The following is a 17,242-nucleotide window of genomic DNA, read 5'->3' as shown; positions in this document are numbered from 1 at the left end:
GCCGCCGCATTCTGCCAAACAACATGGCAGCGCGCAGAGCAGCTGTAGAGCAGCGGCGTGTTCGTGTGGTGGACGTTTTTTTTTTTCTGTTACACCGCAGCCGTCGCCGCTGCATAGCGTAATGGACGGTGCAGCAAAGTCCGGAGGTTACAGAATTCATTTGAAGAGCACACGATGCTTACATTTTGGCAGAATAGCGAGCGGTAAGGCGGATGCAACCGGGATGCAGCGTTGATCCAGGGGAATCGAAATTGTTTCGGTAAGTGTAACTTACATTGCTTCGCTTAACTTGGTCTTGTTGCCAAAAAAAGAAGAGCCTTTTTGCTATTTTTGAGTGTGGTTTTGCATTAAAGACACCGTCCTTGGCGCGAAAAGTTGGGCGGACACTAAAACATTGCTTATGGTGAAGGAGGGAGGCTATCGGGCGTGCGATGTGACAGCTAGCTTACAGCTGCTGAAAAAATGACGAGCGGTGTATTCGCTACCCGAATTAATTAGGCCATACACTAAGACATTGTAGACTGTTAAAAAAATCAGTGGTGCTCTTACTTTAGTTGCAGTGAGCGTCGTACATGTTTCGTAATCTTTCCAAAATCTTGAGTGTTAGAGTTCTACAGAATGACCCCATCGCTATTTCTTCTTGCTGTTATGCTCCGTAATGTCAGACGTGTGAGCACCAAACTTTATTGTTGTCGAAGTGCTATGCGTCACTCTGCCATATATTTTCTCAAGTGCTGAGGTTTAAAATAATGTTCGTTAGTTGTGCTCATTGGACTCATTTTTATTACTTTTGTCGCAGGCGTCGGCATGTTTTCTTAAAGCATTGCAGAGATGAACTGAAGTGTTTTAGCACGAATGCCCAGCTTCAACAGCAGCATCTTTCAACTGAGGTGGGTTTTATCACATGCGAATTCTGTGATGTTTCTTGTGTTAGTTGCAGAATGTATGCAGCAGTATATCTGACATTACCTGAATGTTCTGCTTTAGACAAAGTAGCCACTGGCCTGCACCTTTGTTTGATTCATGCATGCATTCATTGCCTTCCTCACTGGCCTAAGGTTTTCTATTATTCAGATTTTAGCACAAAATACCAGAAATAAAGCTGATTTTTTACCCATTGTTATCACCATTGGAGGCCTTGTTTATTGCCAACTCGCACCCACTGCTGCTTTTTTCTTAAGTATCAGTAAATATGCAAAGTGATACGTGGTAGCGGCACTTCTTACCTTTCCAGGGTAGCCTTTGTTAGAATGTAAACAGAAGGATGGAAGAGGGCAACGCAGAAGTTCAAAGGATTCACCGTCGCAAAGTAAATTCTGCTGCTACAGACATCAGTACTGAGTGATACCATTAAAGTTGACACATTAAGGCATGCTAGCTTGCTTGGGCCTGAATCATCCGCTGATCTGTCTCCTTCCATATCAGTTACCCTTTTTTAAATGTTCTGTTAACGTGCCTGTGATCTCAGCAGTATGAAGGTTAATGACAGTGGTAACAATTGCTTCACTGAAATGATTCTATTTAAGGCGAGCATTGCCTTCGCTGCATGAGAATCAAATGTAAGATACCTAAGTGCGGCAATCAAATGTAAGATACCTAACAGGGGCCTTTGGCTTATATCTTGTTCAAAAGGTGACTGAATGTGGTTGAGACTGTTGAAGCGAAAGTGTTACTTGCAACAAAGTTTGTTGTAGGCATTTATAGACAGTATACCTAAAGGCTTGCAGTACCTAAGGTACGTGTTTGCAGACAATAATTTGAGATATTTTGATAAAAGAGACCTAATTTTGCACAGAAAGCAAATGCAGCTGTCAAAGAATTTATTTAGAGCGACCATTCAATATTAGAGGATAGAGTTTAAAGCTGGAAGCACCCCAGCATTCGACTTCATCCCAGCAGTTGCAAATGTGACACGCTGATGTGTATAATGTATTCCTTGCACATCATGCTAAATGAAGCAAGCCAATGAAAAACATGACATTGCAAGGGTCAGTGCTATGATGGGCCAGCGCTGAACTGGTCTCCTTATCATAAGTGAGCCAGTCACACTTCTGTTGCCATGTGGAACAAGTTTATTCCAGGCCCCTATATGCATTCCATAAGGGGAGATGTACAAGAGCATTTGCAAAGACTTTATTATGCAACACAACACAAGCATGGTTTGCAGCACTAATTCAATACAGATAATAAAGCAGAAGCAAGCATCACAATATTGCATATGAAATTGCATTATTATAAGTACAAGAAACAAACAGAAGTTCTCCGGGCAAAACATGCACTGGTGAACGCGTTACATTATCTAGGAAAACGTGGAGCAGTGAATGCAAGGCAACAAAAAATTCTTTCTCAGGAAACAAAAAACAGCGAATAAAAAATCAACGTATTATACTGCTACAGAAGAGTGCCTAGCTTGCAACTACTTATGAAGGACATCGTGTAAGTTGCAAATCTTAGCCTACACTTTTGCTGTGTTGCCATGGAAGTGCACACAGTTCTACCAGTCAACACACTTTTGCAGTAGCCACCTTATGTATATAGGGCAGCAGCCTCCCCAAGGTGTGAAGCATTTTTCATGTTCCAGGTGATGTCATGACTAATGCATGAATGAAACTGTGTTCTTGTATCATTTCAAAGGATGTCGTGACACAACATTGCTCCTTTTCTTAAGTGCTTTCATCAGCTTCGTCGATTAGTACAAGTATTACATCTGTGAAACTCTCATCTGAACCTTCAACTTGAAGTGCTCGCACATAACTGCCTTGTGTAGTGTGCCAGAGCATCCTTCTTTGGTTTGGTTAGCCTTGCATCCTCTCAAGTTTTGAGGAAAGAGAGCACGTCATGGTGACGTGGCTAGAATTGCCTTCTTTTTTTTGTTTGTTCTCTTTCTAATTTGCTTCTTGGTACACTTTCAGTGCTGGCATTGAGTGCTTCACTTCAGATGAAAAACTAAAGCCACATCCCAGGGTCAGTGGCTTTCCCAGGAACGCCTAGGACGTAGGAATGCATACTTATCATCCTTCACGCTCACACAGCATGGCTCCCAGAAATGGAAAGGTGTGCAGCTTTTTGTTTCCGATTTTTATAATTTTCAGGCCTTGCAAACACATTTCACTTTGCCGATGCAATTGCTGCCAAGTGATGTAGGTGCCTCACTTGTTTGTTTGCAGTTCACAAAGCTGCTGAAGGGCCCTTTAATGAAGATTACAAACACTACAATATGGAAGAGGAAAGTAGCACTATCAAAGCCAGCTGTTGCACAGCTACAGCACAGGTTTTGCTTGTCAATCACTTGGTGGCTGAGTAAGCGCGGCATTTCGCTGCTAAGCACACGTGCAGGGGTTCCATTCCTGGCTATGTTGGGCACAGTTGGACTGGGGGAACAAAATTCTTGTATTTCGATACAGGTTTGCTCATTCAAAATTACATGAGCTTTGCTCTTTTGCGTGCATGCGCAGTCTCTACTGACTTGCTCAGCTTCTTTGACATGTCTCTAGCAAAAAAATGCATTCGTAGCATTGTGTATGTCCTAAGCACGGTTGCTGTAAAGTTGTCCTTGTGTTCTGCACACCCGAGTTTTGGAAACTTTGTTAACTCTAGAGCATCGAGAAGTTCCCAAAAAATGTCACTGCACAGTTGAAAGCGGTTAAGTGCGCTTGAGACAGTGCTTTCTATGCTTCTCAGTGACAGGAACATCTTCTCTGTGGGGTGCTTCAGGCTCATTTCTTTAAATGACCTAGCAAATGTTACCCATGCTGCCGGCATATGTGGAGCGTCAGTTTGAATGTCAGCTAAGCAGTTTAAACAGCCCTTTTTTCTTTGAGATTTTGTGCACAATGTAGCCAGCAAGATAATATACTACACAGTCTTCTGCAGTTGCCTTGCTGTATGAGTGGTCCTTGCTTGTGCTGGGAAGCGCAGCCATTGTGCTCGTGTCTTGCAGATCAAAGCAGAGCTCTTCAAGCTTTTTCTCTAAGCGTGCGTGGAGCTTTTCTTTGTGGCACTCATTGTCTTTGACACCAGCCTCGAGCACACCTGAAAGAACTGGCAAGATATCCTCCTGGGCTTCTACATTGCCTTTGATTGCTGCTTTCATTGGGGCATAGATGGTCAAGAGCCGAAAGATGTAGGAGAAGTTCACTATGGTGGGGTGATCTTCATGTCCTCCAAATGACGGATGTTGCCGAAGAACCTCTGAAGTGAAAGAGACATTTGTACAAATATTGTATAAATCAAAGCACTTGTAAGCGTATTGTTTACTTTAATATTTAATTTGCACTTATGCAAGGCTAAAATTGGAAGTGAAAGCATGACAATAAGGTTGCTTGTGTATATACAGTCGCCGACCATTTTTTCAAACGTCCTATTATTTGGACCACCCTAAATATCTGGTCTCTGCCATGTCACAGTTGCATGCTCCATAGAGTCAGTGTATAACATCAACCAAAATTCTGGGTATTTGAAACCCTTCTCATTTGATTTTCCTAACTTTTTCTTTCAATCGTAAGCGTACAGCTACCAAAAACCACTGAAAACGCAAACAGCATTGCTGCCATTTTGTTTTTCTGTAGCCCTGAACCCACGTTAGCCACCCTACCCGCACTGCATGTGTATCATCAGCTCATCTCGCATGCAGCCTTGACAGCAGGCACCTGCAGTTTCGCATATGGTCGGTCATGGAAGTGACACTGGCACAGTTCACTAATGGTGACAGTGAGACCAAGCTCTGTGCCGGACTTACTGAGGTCAAAATAGTTCACCAGGTGCTGGAAGATGATGACTCGGGCTCCCACAATGAGCAACCAGTGACTGTGCTGCCAACAACCTATGAACTAATGCAAGCCCTCGTGGTGCTTTCTGCTGTTTACAGCGAGAACATCACCATCACCGACGTGCAAGCTGAGCTTTTGGATGGAAGCGTAGAGCACCCGAGAAACTGATTGGCCAGCTTTTCAAGCCGCTTGGTAAATGAAGTGACTTTTTTTACGTGAATTCGTTTTGTCGGACACTATCTCGCCCCTGCAGCGTTCAATAAATTGGTGGGCGACTGTAGAGACTTGTTAATATTGCTTAGGCAAATTACATGTGTGTTTACATGGCCATGTGTCAAGAATGGATGTTTGCAGTCGTTGAGGCTTGTTACAAATTACCACAGCAGGCACGCTGCCCGCTGAATGGAATACCAATTATAAATGAAGAGTTGACATGTATTAGCAAATTTGCATGGGCCAGAGAATAAAGGCTTCTGATGGAATGGGTGGAAGCTTCGAAAGTCATTAAAACACTACAGATGAAAGCTGAGCTATATCGCAACCATTGTTGCTATATTTGACTATCAACCCTTCAGGCTATGCTACCCAGACATAAAACAGGGGATCTTAAAAAGTGTTCAAGGGTGCATTCACTTTTCAGGGATCATTTTCTTTACTATATCGTTGAACCTATAGTTAAAAAAATGCTAGTATTACCTTAGTCTTATGTCAAATTCGTTTCATTTTTAGTGTGCCCTCGCTTTGACACAGGCCGTACTTTTTAAAAACAAATCGTTCATTTTAATTAGCTAACTGAATGCTCATTTTAGCAAGATATTGCATAAGTTTGTTTGGAAACATGGCAATCAGAAATTTGACAAAGTATTTCGCTGCTAACCTTCCAACTAATTCATGTAATCATTACAATCATGAAATTGAAAAGTAAGGAAGTGGCTTTGGCATGTTAGCGTTGCTGTAAACTTGAGAGTCATGCCAGATTCTGTGTGTTGATCTTCTGTCTCTGTCATGAAACTAAATTTATTTGAGTTATTTGCTCATTTTGTTAATGAAGTCTCAAATTGAACTACTGAAATACAATATACCACTCCACCCTACATCATCACACATGTTTATTTTGAAACGGATTATTGTCCGGGTGCAGGATGCCTAACGTATGTACAGATGTCAGCACACTGCCCTGGTGGCGTGTATAGCGATAACAAGTAGTTTGAGATAGCCCACACTTGAGCATTCATCCTTAGCGGCCACGCATGATATAATTCGGGCTCTTTCAAACCAGGTGTTATCAGCAAACGTCGTTTGTATAGGCTGGAGTGCTCCATTACAGTGCTCTAGACAAGCCTGTTGGCTCTTGAATAGCCTATTTCTGTGAATTGCGTCATGTAGCCTAAATTAATAAGAGGTTGATGACAAGCAATTGCTACCTAGTTAACTGCTTGTCACAGATTTAGCAGTGTGTGTAGCCACTAACAATCAATCACTATTGTAAAAAAAACATCACCACTGTATGGTCTTACTAAATTCACCTCATCATTGTGAAGGATGTGGACAGTATGACAAAATGCTGCTTATGTACTGTGTTCTGCTGATAGCAGTGATTATGGTCACTGTTTCTCATAAATTCTCGAAGAGTTACTTGTTGGCAAGGAATGCAACCCCTAAAGGTAAACTGAACAAAATTGAGAGAACTGATGAAAATATCAAAATTCTACTTGGAGGACACGACTGTTCCGATAAACCGAGTCTATTTCACATGTTCTTGAACAGTTGGCTAAATTTTAAAGAATCCTAAGCGCGTGGCAGCTGCATGACAGCGTGAGCTGTGATGGTTAAGTTACTGCAGCGGATGCAGAATGCGTGTTTTGCTGCCTGCTACTGCCCTTTCTCCACCTCTCCTTTACATTGCACTCTCCCCCTTCCACAAAGGCGCTAAAATGTGCCCCACCATTTAGGGGCTTCACCCCACCCGGGAGCATTTTTCGCTGCCAGTGCTCATCATACCAGTTCTGGGAACCGTAGTCTGAGCTAAGCATGCTGAGAGGCTCGAGTGCCAGCTGGCATTGTTGGTATGCTTGTCTCCGGTGCATTAAACATCGCCAAACGTCACCTCCTCTAGTTCACAGCACTGCCGCCGGATGCGGCAGTTTGTAAACACATTAAATCATTATTTTCCTCAAGTTGCTGCCTTAAATGAAGTTTGCGTCTATTGATTTTAACACACAATCTTTCAATTTGGCTGAAATCATGACGTCAACATTTTTGTTCACTTTCCCTTTAAGCTAGGATATTGTAATATGGAAAACTGGATGCAGTTCAAGAAATGTTTAGAAAGCATTGCTGTGTTCGTTATTGGTAGGCGGCATTCCAAAGTGTATTTTATTTAGCCAAAAGAATATTACAATTTTCACTCACCTCCAGTGGGTCTTGATTCAACTTGCTGGTTAGCACGTAGCTGACACCTTCGCTGAAAAGGCTTGAAAGGATATCTTGCATCGACATCAGTGATACACGGAGTGACTGAATTGTCTGTGCTGAGGCAAACATGGTTTCTCGTGTTCTGAAGAATCTTTCTTCTGTTTGGTCCAGGGTACCAAGAAGGCATCAATGATCTGTGAATGAGGAATGGATAGTGCAATACTGCCTGGTTATAATATAGCAATATGTTGGCAGTATTGCTGAAGTGAATCTCATAATCCGGTATTTATTGCAAAGGCTACTCTTTCTACAGGGTAAGGAACACTCATTTTACACTTCAAATTTATCTTACAATGTGAGATGCTCAAAATGTGTGATGTCTGTGCCTTATTTCTTTTAATTTGGGCTGCAGTCGTGTTCCACAAGGGAGTATTAAATTGGCCATGAACAACACACACAATTAGTTTCTTTTGAAATAGCAAGCTATTACTAAAGTTCCATTGGCATTGTATTTTTTTTTTCAAATAAAAAAGAAAACATCTTCCAGAAAATAGGAAAGTTTTCAACGAAAGAGAGCCCCTGCAGTTTAGACTACAGCACCTATCATTACATTGTGTACAGTTGGTGTTAGTCATGTGTGTGTAACCATTCATGCTGCTTGACCCTAACATTTTTGTCGTCTTTCTTTTCCATTCCACCTGGCGTCATTTTGCGTAAACAGCTGAGCAGACAACACTTTTATGTCTCATTGGCTGTTGTCTCTAAATATTTTGTCATTGCTCTCATGCTATGCTACATTTCACCAACACACTTAGATCAACGTTTATGGTTTGACACCAAGGTTAGGGAACATTTTCTTATGTGAGCAGCATGAATAAACAATAATTGCATAATTTTAAAAAATGATTCTTCTGCACAGGTTAAAGGAACACTAAAGGCAAACAACAATTCATGTCAGAGTGAAAGGTCAATGGGTGAGAACGTCTAAAACGTCAACAGTATCAACAGCAGTGCTCTAGTAATCGAGAATTAAGGTAAAGGTAGGACACGATGTGCGCCACGAGTGGGACATTTTCGAAGTGATTCCCCGATGACGTCAAAGAGTCCCGAGTACAATTAACCACTAGTAGTCAAACTAGTTGCGATAAAAAAGAACCTTCCGTGCATCACAAGACGTAATAAAATGCTGCTTGTTCGTTTCTCTTTGATTCATGGGGAAAAAAACCTCTTGGCGTTACCATGGGGAACGGCGCGAGTGGTTCAAAAGTTCCGTTTTCACCGTGCTGCTTGTCTCAGTGGTAGTTTCGGTATCGCATACTGCTGCGTCTGTTTGGCTCTCGCTATTTTCGCACTGTTGATACTCTACTTCTGCTGCTGGCCAAGCTAAGCTCCGTTACAGTGAACTATACAGTTTCGGAGTGGCCCATGGCTGCCTCTTGGTAAGGTTGGCATGGAAACTGCTACGTCAGAGTTCAGGCGGGTGATTTGAAGTGCGCTAAAGCCGCGATTTTCTTTCAAAATAAGCATTTCCTTGGCACAAATCAAGCACTACGAGGGTTCTGAAACGCTATTCCAACAATCAACGTCGACTTAATATTTTCCTTTAGTGTCCCTTTAAAGCATTATAAGTAAGTAAAGCTGGCGTAAACTATGTTGAAATTTTTTTTAATGTAACCAATTAGGGTGTGTCGACTCTGCGCTATATATCGCCAAGCCTCGACGTTATAGAGTTTTGGTGCACTTCTGAATGATTCTTTATGGCATCCTATTTGTATTGGGACTTGTGTTAGAGGTTCCCAGCGATATTTTCTCTTACTTTTACCATTTCTGTTTCACCACATTGGAGTTATCAGAGTTTTTTTTTTTAAATGTATGTATTCTCTTTTGTATACAGTATTTCTTCTTTGAGATGTTCTTGTATTACTGCATATCCGACTTGGTAAAAACAAACATTGCCATTTTTACGAGGTATGGTGTCTGGCCAAAAAGAAAAAAAAACGCTGGTGTATTGACTTATTAAGCGGCCACACATTCTGTGCACAGACTGCACACATTTCACCTTTTGTTTCGATGACCCAGGCCTGATTCCTTCTTTCGGCAGCTTTGCATTGAGAACGTCAAACAAGTCGTTCAGCTCCTTAGTGAAAACTTCGGTGCCTTCGCTGTTTTCCAGTCCTGGGAGCCCCTGGTTCCTGTAAAATTCCAAGCCTATGGCTGTTCCACGGCTGAAAAGCTGAAAATAAGGGTACAACGGTAAGACAAGTTAGCACTGTTGCACTATGCGCGCCTCATAATCATATTGTGCTTTTGACACAACAAACGCAACAGTAATAATGTTAACTAATATTGTTGACATTGCTTGCTTGTATCATTTCAATTGTGCCTTCTCACCTGTGCAGCAAGGCGTACATTCATCTTGCGCAAGCAGTCTGGTTCAATGTGTGCTTGCGTCAGCTTTGGCACAATACGAAGCTGCTGGTTCTCCTCGGCTTTGTACAGCAACCGGTAGTGATCGTAGGCAACTTCACAGTTTCCAGCCTAGAAAAACACATGCAAATGAATTGCACGGTATGTCTAAATTCTCTCTTTTTAGAGCTTACCTGTGCAACATTGTGCTTGTGCAAGTGGTTGCGTATGCACTTTATCATGTGTGGCGCATCACACGAAGTGCAGATGCTTCCCTGGCAGGCAGGGATGTTGCACTTTGTTCACAGCAACCTTCCATCTTCCAGATATCCTGAATTGCGCCCACATGGCCTTGTTGCTCCCGGCACCATCACTGACGACTGCTATCACTACTGCATTTTGCTTGAAAAGTTCGAGAACAGCCTCAAGCACAAGCCTGGCAAGGACATCACCTGGTGCAGCTCCCTTGCTGGCGAAGCTGGCGATTGGCTGTACCCAGTTACTGAATAAAGGCACATACATGAACACAAGGGCATGGTCTGCAAGGTCTTTTGAGTGCTGTCTTTGCCATAGTCAACAAAGCCTCCAAGTTTCAAATTGCTCTGATCAAATTCAACTGTTTGTCGCACTTTCATTTCATCCAATATTAATGTTCCGTAGCAGTTGAACCCTTTTTTGTTTTTCATGTGGCTAGCAATGCTCTCTAGAGCTGTCTTGTTAAATCCAAATTGGCATGGCATGCCTTTCAGAATTTGACGCAGCCTGTTCATTGATGGGAGGGGAAGCATTTTCATGTTGTTGATCAAGCGATAGGCTTTCGGGCTTGAAATTCTGAGCAGAAGACAATTCATTAGCCATTCCTTTTCGTAGCGCATCCCTTTTTTGGATTTTCTTCTGAGTGATTGTAGTGCTGTTCGTAACGCCGCACGTTGGGCATGTGGCAGGTCCTCAGCACTTCTTATGCTTAGTTCTTTCTTCAATCGCCTGTTCTGTTTTTTCAGTGCTTGCCTCTCGTGCTGCATGTTTCTTTTTGCCACATAACTGCGGGTCAGTTTTTTTCCAAGGGCAACATTTGCTTTCTTCAGTGTGGTCTTCTGGGAGATATTGAATTTCACTGACCCAGCCCTGTCTCTCTCTCTCCTGCACATCATGCATACTGCATTGTGTGCAAGTATGGCACATTTCTTACTGTGCACTTGTGCTTTGCTAGCCATTCTGCTTGTGTATCCTTGGCAGAGCTTCAATTTTTCTAGCCGTTCCGCAAGTGCCACCAGACTGCTTGCATCTTGTGCATCCGTAGCGCATTGGAAGGTCCTAGGCGCCACTACCTTTCCGGCAGCATTTATTGTGATGCATCCTTTTTTTTCCACAATAATTGCCTTGTCAATGAAGAGGACCGAATTGAGCACAGATGGCTTGTATAGGGCGAATGTATCTTCATTAATGTTTTGAATGGTCCAACCATAGAGCTGCTTAATGCTTAATAATTCTTGAACTTCAGTAACTGGGCAACAGCCATTGAAGTCTTGTGTGGAAGCACCCTCTGCTGTGTCGGTGCTTGGGTCAGTGTGCAATTCTGCCTCATGCGAATGTATGGGAACTGCATGCTCCCTCAGGTCCCACCGCTCTCTCCTTATTTCCACAATTTTCCCCTGAATGTTATGTGTCCAGCACTTAATGATGTCCTCGGGGGCGAAGTGTTTTTCGCAGATGAGACTGCGGTCACGGAATGCTTCGCCCCTTCCTAAAAGCACTTGCTCCCATTTCTTTCGTAGCTCCTGCGTCTTCGGCACCTCAAAAAAATGCACTGACCTTGTGCTTGTGCCGCCGCTGCGTAGGGTGCTGTTGCCGCTTGATGGACAACCGGGTACCGAGCATTTCCTAGGCATATTTCATCGTGTTGAACGAGCGCGCAAAAGTGCAAAACTGCAGGGAGTCTGGTAAGCTGCCGAGTGCCGCCGGCGAAACACACGATGCAGACGATATGCTTTAGGCAGTACCATTTCCACTTTATTCGGTATTTAAATGTCGACACAGTAACTACATCAATTCGTACGCTGCGCGTTGCAAAATTATCGCAACAGATCTAAAGTACGGGTAAGTCTGTCAACGGCAGCAGACGACGTTGCCCGAGCAGCAAACGTGTCGTCTGCAAGTAAAATGCGCCGGTACCTTCGGAAAGACTCCACGAACATAGCACCAGAAAAGAAAACAGCGCTTGGAGCGTTACTTGCAAGTACATAGCATTGTTCAATGTTTCCGCTTTTTTATCATCGTAATTTCATTACTATATGATATCCCACCCTGTGTCCCATTGGTTTCGCGGTTACTGGAAGCGACCGCTGAGCGCAAGACATAGCGGCCAATTTATGGTATGTACTGGTCGGTACTGATGTGCTTTGGTTTTCACTCCACCGTATCAGTGTCTAGTTTGTGCGACCATCGTTCACATCATGTTTGTGAGACACAACGTAACCGCAGAGCGCAACACTTCAAAGATTCGTCATCTCAAATTTCCCGCGAGTAGCCTGTCCTCGAGCACAGCACACATTTTCAGGTGAGCAAACGAGGAGTAACAAAAATAATTAGGGCGCAGTGAAATAATCAGAAGCATCGTAGCACGAAATTGCAAACAGCTCCTTCGACCAAATTAAACTAGACGCTTTGACACGCCTTTTATTACTACCTGTGCAAAGCGAAAACAGCTGACAGCGGCGCCATTCAAGCCAAGGGCATGGCCAGCATGGCGGTGACAACGCCAGCGTTGCGTGCGGCGTTGAGCAGCCTGCGAAGAGCGCACGCAAGAGGGGCAATCTAGTGTTTTGTATTGTAGCTCCCAGATGGCGCGACAATCTGCTAACTCCCGCAGAATTGGCCAATGGCATGTCCGGGTTTCGGAACGCAGTTTCGCAACTGGTATGATTGAAGAACTCTGTCATGCGATTATGGGCTTCCTTGGCAACCAATACAAGTGCACTTCGAGGAACCCACTACGCTATAAATCATTGTAATTTTTGAGAAGTAGGGCAGCAGGCACTGCGCCATTTTTCGTCATTTTACGGAGAGCCTGGTACCTGCTAAACGCATGTAAGGCATTATGCGCACTTTGTTGATGCTGTGCCTGATGACGATGAAGAATTATGGCAGAGCCCTTTGTAATGGGTTGGAAGCATTCAACAACCTACTCGTTGCGCAATTCGCATTGTGTGACGCCTGGTTACAGAATTCGCGTTGTGCGACGCTTGGTGCTTATTTTACTCTTCTACCATGCTATATTGCATGTGCTAATGTGGTTCCTTCCCGACATGAAGCCTGTATAGGACCTTTTTGCAAAGCAGTTTCAAGCACCGGCATGGCTCAGACACCACTTACAGTACATGTGACGTTAATAAACCGGCAATAAAGAAAAGAAAACCGGCATGGCTCAGAGGTTGAATACTGGGCTCCCACGCTGAGGGCCCAGGTTCGAACCTCGTTCCATCCTGGAATTTTTTTCTTATTTCGAGCAATACTGATTACGGACACCGGCGGCTGCGGCGGCTGCGGCGGACAATACGGCGCCGAAAACTGCCGGTGAAATGATCTCATAACAGCTTTCGCTGCAAAAGTACACGTGCAAATCTTTGGCCGCGAAGCCAATACCGTTTTCAGGCCGAATGAACGAGGGCCGCTGTCAGTCATCGCTCAGGTCTCTCCTCAAATCCACGTATTAATCTTTCGCCTTTTACTAAAGATTACCGTGGGAAGGGACACTCCAATGAGCCTATAGGCCAATTTTTGGGAGGCCTTACCCGTTTGGGTGAGGCCTAATACTGAAATCGAAGGAAAGATTGTGTAGACATGCTGTTTTTCTATCCTCGGCGCTTTTTCGCGAGACGCTTCGGCGTTCGTCTAAGGATGAAAGCATGGTCTGCGAGGCGAGCCCACTTCGTTCACTGCGTGATATGATGAGTTCCTGTTCATGGTTGCAGTAGGGAACGCTTTGGGCTGGTTGGTTCATGGTAACGAGTGAAAAAACAGCGCTAAAGAGACTTCGTCTTTCGTCTCTTTAGCGCTGTTTTCTGGTGTCCTTTCTTGTCCCTTCTTTTCGCACGCTGTGTTTCACTCGTTATCATTCACATGTTTCCGACGCCGGATTTATCGACACACTGGCCACTGCTTGTTTATGATGCGGGTTATGTAGACCGTTATGATTCGAGCATTTGAGGGTTGCGGTCTTGAGAGACCCCTTTGGATTGGGCCTCTTGCCTGTTGCGTTTTGTACTCGCAGTGGTTACGGTGCCCAGCTGCTGACTCAAAAGACGCGGGTTCGATTCCCAGCCGCGGCGGTCGCACTTGGATAGGGGCGAAGTGCTGAAGGCCAGTGTACTTACTGTGCGATGTGAGCGCGCATTAAAGAACCTCAGGTAGTTTAAATTATCCGGATCTCTTGACTACGGTGTCCCTCATATCCTGAGTTTGCCAGGGAGAGTACACTAGCTGTGCCAGACACGGTACCTGAGTTGTTTTGGAACGTCAAACCGATCAGTCCCATAAACCAAAAGTGGAGAGCAGTTACTGCACCTTCATGAAATGCGTAGTTTTCTAGTGAGAAACTCAAATTGCACCGGGGCGCCCTGGTTCGCCGTTTCGCACAATCCTTGTAGCAACTGGGAGCCCCGGTGTTATTTGTCGAAAGTGGCACAAAAATTGGCAGAAACGGCGCACCAGGGTAACACCAGGGCGCCCCAGTGCACTCCTTTGCGATTTCATGAAGATGTCATTGGTTTCGAGCTTGGTTTCGATCACCCCCCAGGGTTTCGATTCTGAAGCAATATGCAATATGTTTAGTACAGTTACCACAGTTGCTAGGTGTGCAGAGGCTACAGAAGAGTAAATCATTGTACTGTTATATACACGCCGCTGCATTTTTTTTTTTCGGGCAATTTCTTGCTTCTCGTTATTATCAGCAACTGTTATTCCGCCGCTGCGCCGACAGACGGCCGGTCAGTCAAACTTTATTAAACTGTGTCACATATCTTTTCTCGTGCAGTATAGCTGTTTGTCGGTGCGTGCATTTAGTAATCAGTTATTATAATATTTTTCTACCCCACCAAAAGCAAGTAAGCCTATATATGCCAGTGATTATAAAGTGCCGACTCCCAATACGGAATACAAATGGCTGTTGCATTGCTTGAAGAAGTATATAGTAACCGTAAAATGCAGTGCAACAGCGCGGCAGTGCAGACCTCTTCAAAGGAAAAGAAGAGAAACTCCTTTCTGGACTGTGGGAGTGCAAAGGCTGACCAATGCTGACGCTGCTTCCGCAGTGCATTTTCGGGGTGTCGCGCATATTTACCACCGCGGTAATACCCTCTGCATACTGCCGCTCACCTGGAAGGCATCAACTCTGCCGGAGTTGATGCCTCAGGCAGTATGCGACACTCCCAGGGTTTTCGTGCGCATAAATACCCGATAAGTGGTCGAGGGTACGACCGCTGCTCTATAGCTGAGTTGGCAAGAGCACCGGGCACGTAATCCCAATTAAGGTCGCAGGTTCGGTCCCTGCCAGCGGCAAGCTGTCTTTTCGTCCACTTCAGTTTCTTCGCATCTATATCACAACTGTTACAATACACTTAAAACAGCACAATCAACGACCCGTATACACCTTCCTTGGCTTCTGCTGGTTTTCATTATCGATGTACAGTAATTACACATAGTCACATACCCAGTTATTTAATGTTGCCACGGAGGATAGATAGCCGCTTGGCATGTTCGGGAAACAGCGCCACCGTTGTGCATGCCACGTGCAGACGATGAAAACAGCCGCTTACTGAAGACCCAAGTGCTGATGTGCTAATACTGTCGTCATAGTTTAATCATCGAAGCATGCTTTCTGGATTGGGAGGAGCAATGACAACTGATCAACGCAATGTTCACTGCAGGCGCTTCATCTAGAATAACCCAGGATAATTCTGGGCTTCCTTATTTTTAGACATTTATTCTTAATTTTCAATGGCTTTAAATTTGTTTCGGTAGTTTTGTTAAGCATAATTTCTGGCCTCATACACAATGGCATGCTCTGGCCACTACGCTTCAATACTGGCACAACATTTGCAAAAGCACATTAGTGGGACGGGGGCAAAGTGGCAACCGAAATTATAATTTGTCTATTCGTGCATCAAAATTTGCGAAATTTAGCACATCAGGTATGTAATTCTTTGTGCTAAGGCTCACACTTGTTATAAACCTTTGTGGGGTTCGGATATTCCGTAGAGTAAGGGTGCCTTTTGCGAATCGAATTGAATACCGAACTATATCCGAATCGAAATATTTGAAGTTTCGAATATTCCGGCAAATGCCCATTATTTTTATTGTTGGAGATCGCGTTCAATTGTGAAGGTCGCTTAATTGTGAGTTCATGCTTGTCACACATAACCTTCTTAAAGCCGCGTTGATTTGAGGAGAATAAGTAATTTGGTTCCGCTTGACAGAAGGTGTAAGTTATAATTGCTGTAATAAATGACTTCATATAATTAGCGGAAAATGCACATTGCAGACGTCAGTCAGTAGTTTCCACGCAATTTGTAGCTTAAATGAAAGTGTATACAGACTAAGCCCAGGGAAAAGGAAATAACAAACTTAATTGCCGCTCTTGGGCAATTAAGTTGAACCCACAAGCTCTGCATCACGCGTGTGTTGCACAGTCTACCACTTTTCGCAACAGGGTCGTCCCTTTTGCAATGTCGTCTGTTTTATCGAACAAGGCATGAGCGATACAGAATGAAATACATTTTATCTACGTTGTGTTTTCTAAAAGATAAGTTGTGGGACTTGACGAAAGCCAGCAAAAGAACGGGACACGAGAAAGAGGCAGACACACACGCGTGTCCCGTGTCTTTCTCGTGTCCCGTTCTTTTGCTGGCTTTCGTCAAGTATCATGAACCAACTGGCCCAGATCTCAATATGGATATGTGGCGTTTCGTGTAGTGATACACTGCAGAAAATAAGCAGTCCATTTGGTAACATTGAGGAGAACCGAAAGCCCGTGTTCTCACGTGACACTCACTGAAGTATCTTGACGTTTTTAGCCGATTGCATTTATACTTATTTTATTATTTATCAGTACCTTACGGGGCCATGGGGCGTTGTGTAAGGGGGATAGTGCAGCGCAGATACAAAACCGAGATATAAATGTACAATAATACGCGTAACTTCCTATTAATTGTCTTAATTGTCCTCTTTCGCTCACCCAGGCGTCACCATGTGATTGTGACACTAGGTCGCCGAGGTGTTAGTTCACATTTGATTCAGATTTAATTCACTTTAACTTGAATTCACGCGTCTTCACATTTGACTCGCATTATGCACTATCACTGCGTGCAAGGCTGCATCCAAGGAGGATTTAATCATCCTTCATCATATCAGTAATTCAGACGATCTACAATGCCACCACCCACTGTGCCGTGTATGCAGGCATGTTGCAGCCAATTTTCCTCCTTGGATGCAGCCTTGCACGCAGTGATAGTGCATAATAATGCGAGTCAAATGTGAAGACGCGTGAATTCAAGTTAAAGCGAATTACATCTGAATCAAATGTGAACTAACACCTCGGTGACCTAGTGTTAGAATCACATGGTGTCGCCTGGGTGAGCGAAAAAGGACAATGAAAA

At 44.0% G+C, this 17,242-nt stretch overlaps 2 long non-coding RNA genes and 1 other non-coding gene across 7 annotated transcripts; all 3 read left to right on the top strand.

Moving 5' to 3' along the window:
- Positions 1-5,375, top strand: LOC119390569 (uncharacterized). The gene is made up of 4 exons (XR_005183384.2): positions 1-259; positions 800-890; positions 2,913-3,054; positions 3,168-5,375. It is a non-coding gene; the product is annotated as an uncharacterized LOC119390569 (long non-coding RNA).
- A 1,989-nt stretch (positions 5,376-7,364) lies between these two features.
- LOC119390568 (uncharacterized) lies at positions 7,365-10,120 on the top strand. Of its 5 annotated transcripts, XR_005183382.1 has the most exons (4): positions 7,365-7,498; positions 9,286-9,437; positions 9,584-9,752; positions 9,917-10,120. It is a non-coding gene; the product is annotated as an uncharacterized LOC119390568 (long non-coding RNA). The 5 variants fall into 5 exon arrangements; XR_005183381.1 differs by having other exon boundaries at positions 9,286-9,752; XR_005183383.1 differs by having other exon boundaries at positions 9,264-9,752.
- A 3,150-nt stretch (positions 10,121-13,270) lies between these two features.
- On the top strand, positions 13,271-13,395 carry LOC119392064 (U5 spliceosomal RNA). Its single transcript, XR_005183656.1, has one exon. It is a non-coding gene; the product is annotated as a U5 spliceosomal RNA (small nuclear RNA).
- The last annotated feature ends 3,847 nt before the right edge of the window (positions 13,396-17,242 follow it).

This window comes from Rhipicephalus sanguineus, chromosome 4 (assembly GCF_013339695.2).
Source record: "Rhipicephalus sanguineus isolate Rsan-2018 chromosome 4, BIME_Rsan_1.4, whole genome shotgun sequence".
In the NCBI taxonomy this organism is placed as follows: Eukaryota; Metazoa; Arthropoda; class Arachnida; order Ixodida; family Ixodidae; genus Rhipicephalus; species Rhipicephalus sanguineus.
Note: the sequence above shows the minus strand (reverse complement) of the source record. Positions and strands in the feature narration are given on the sequence as shown.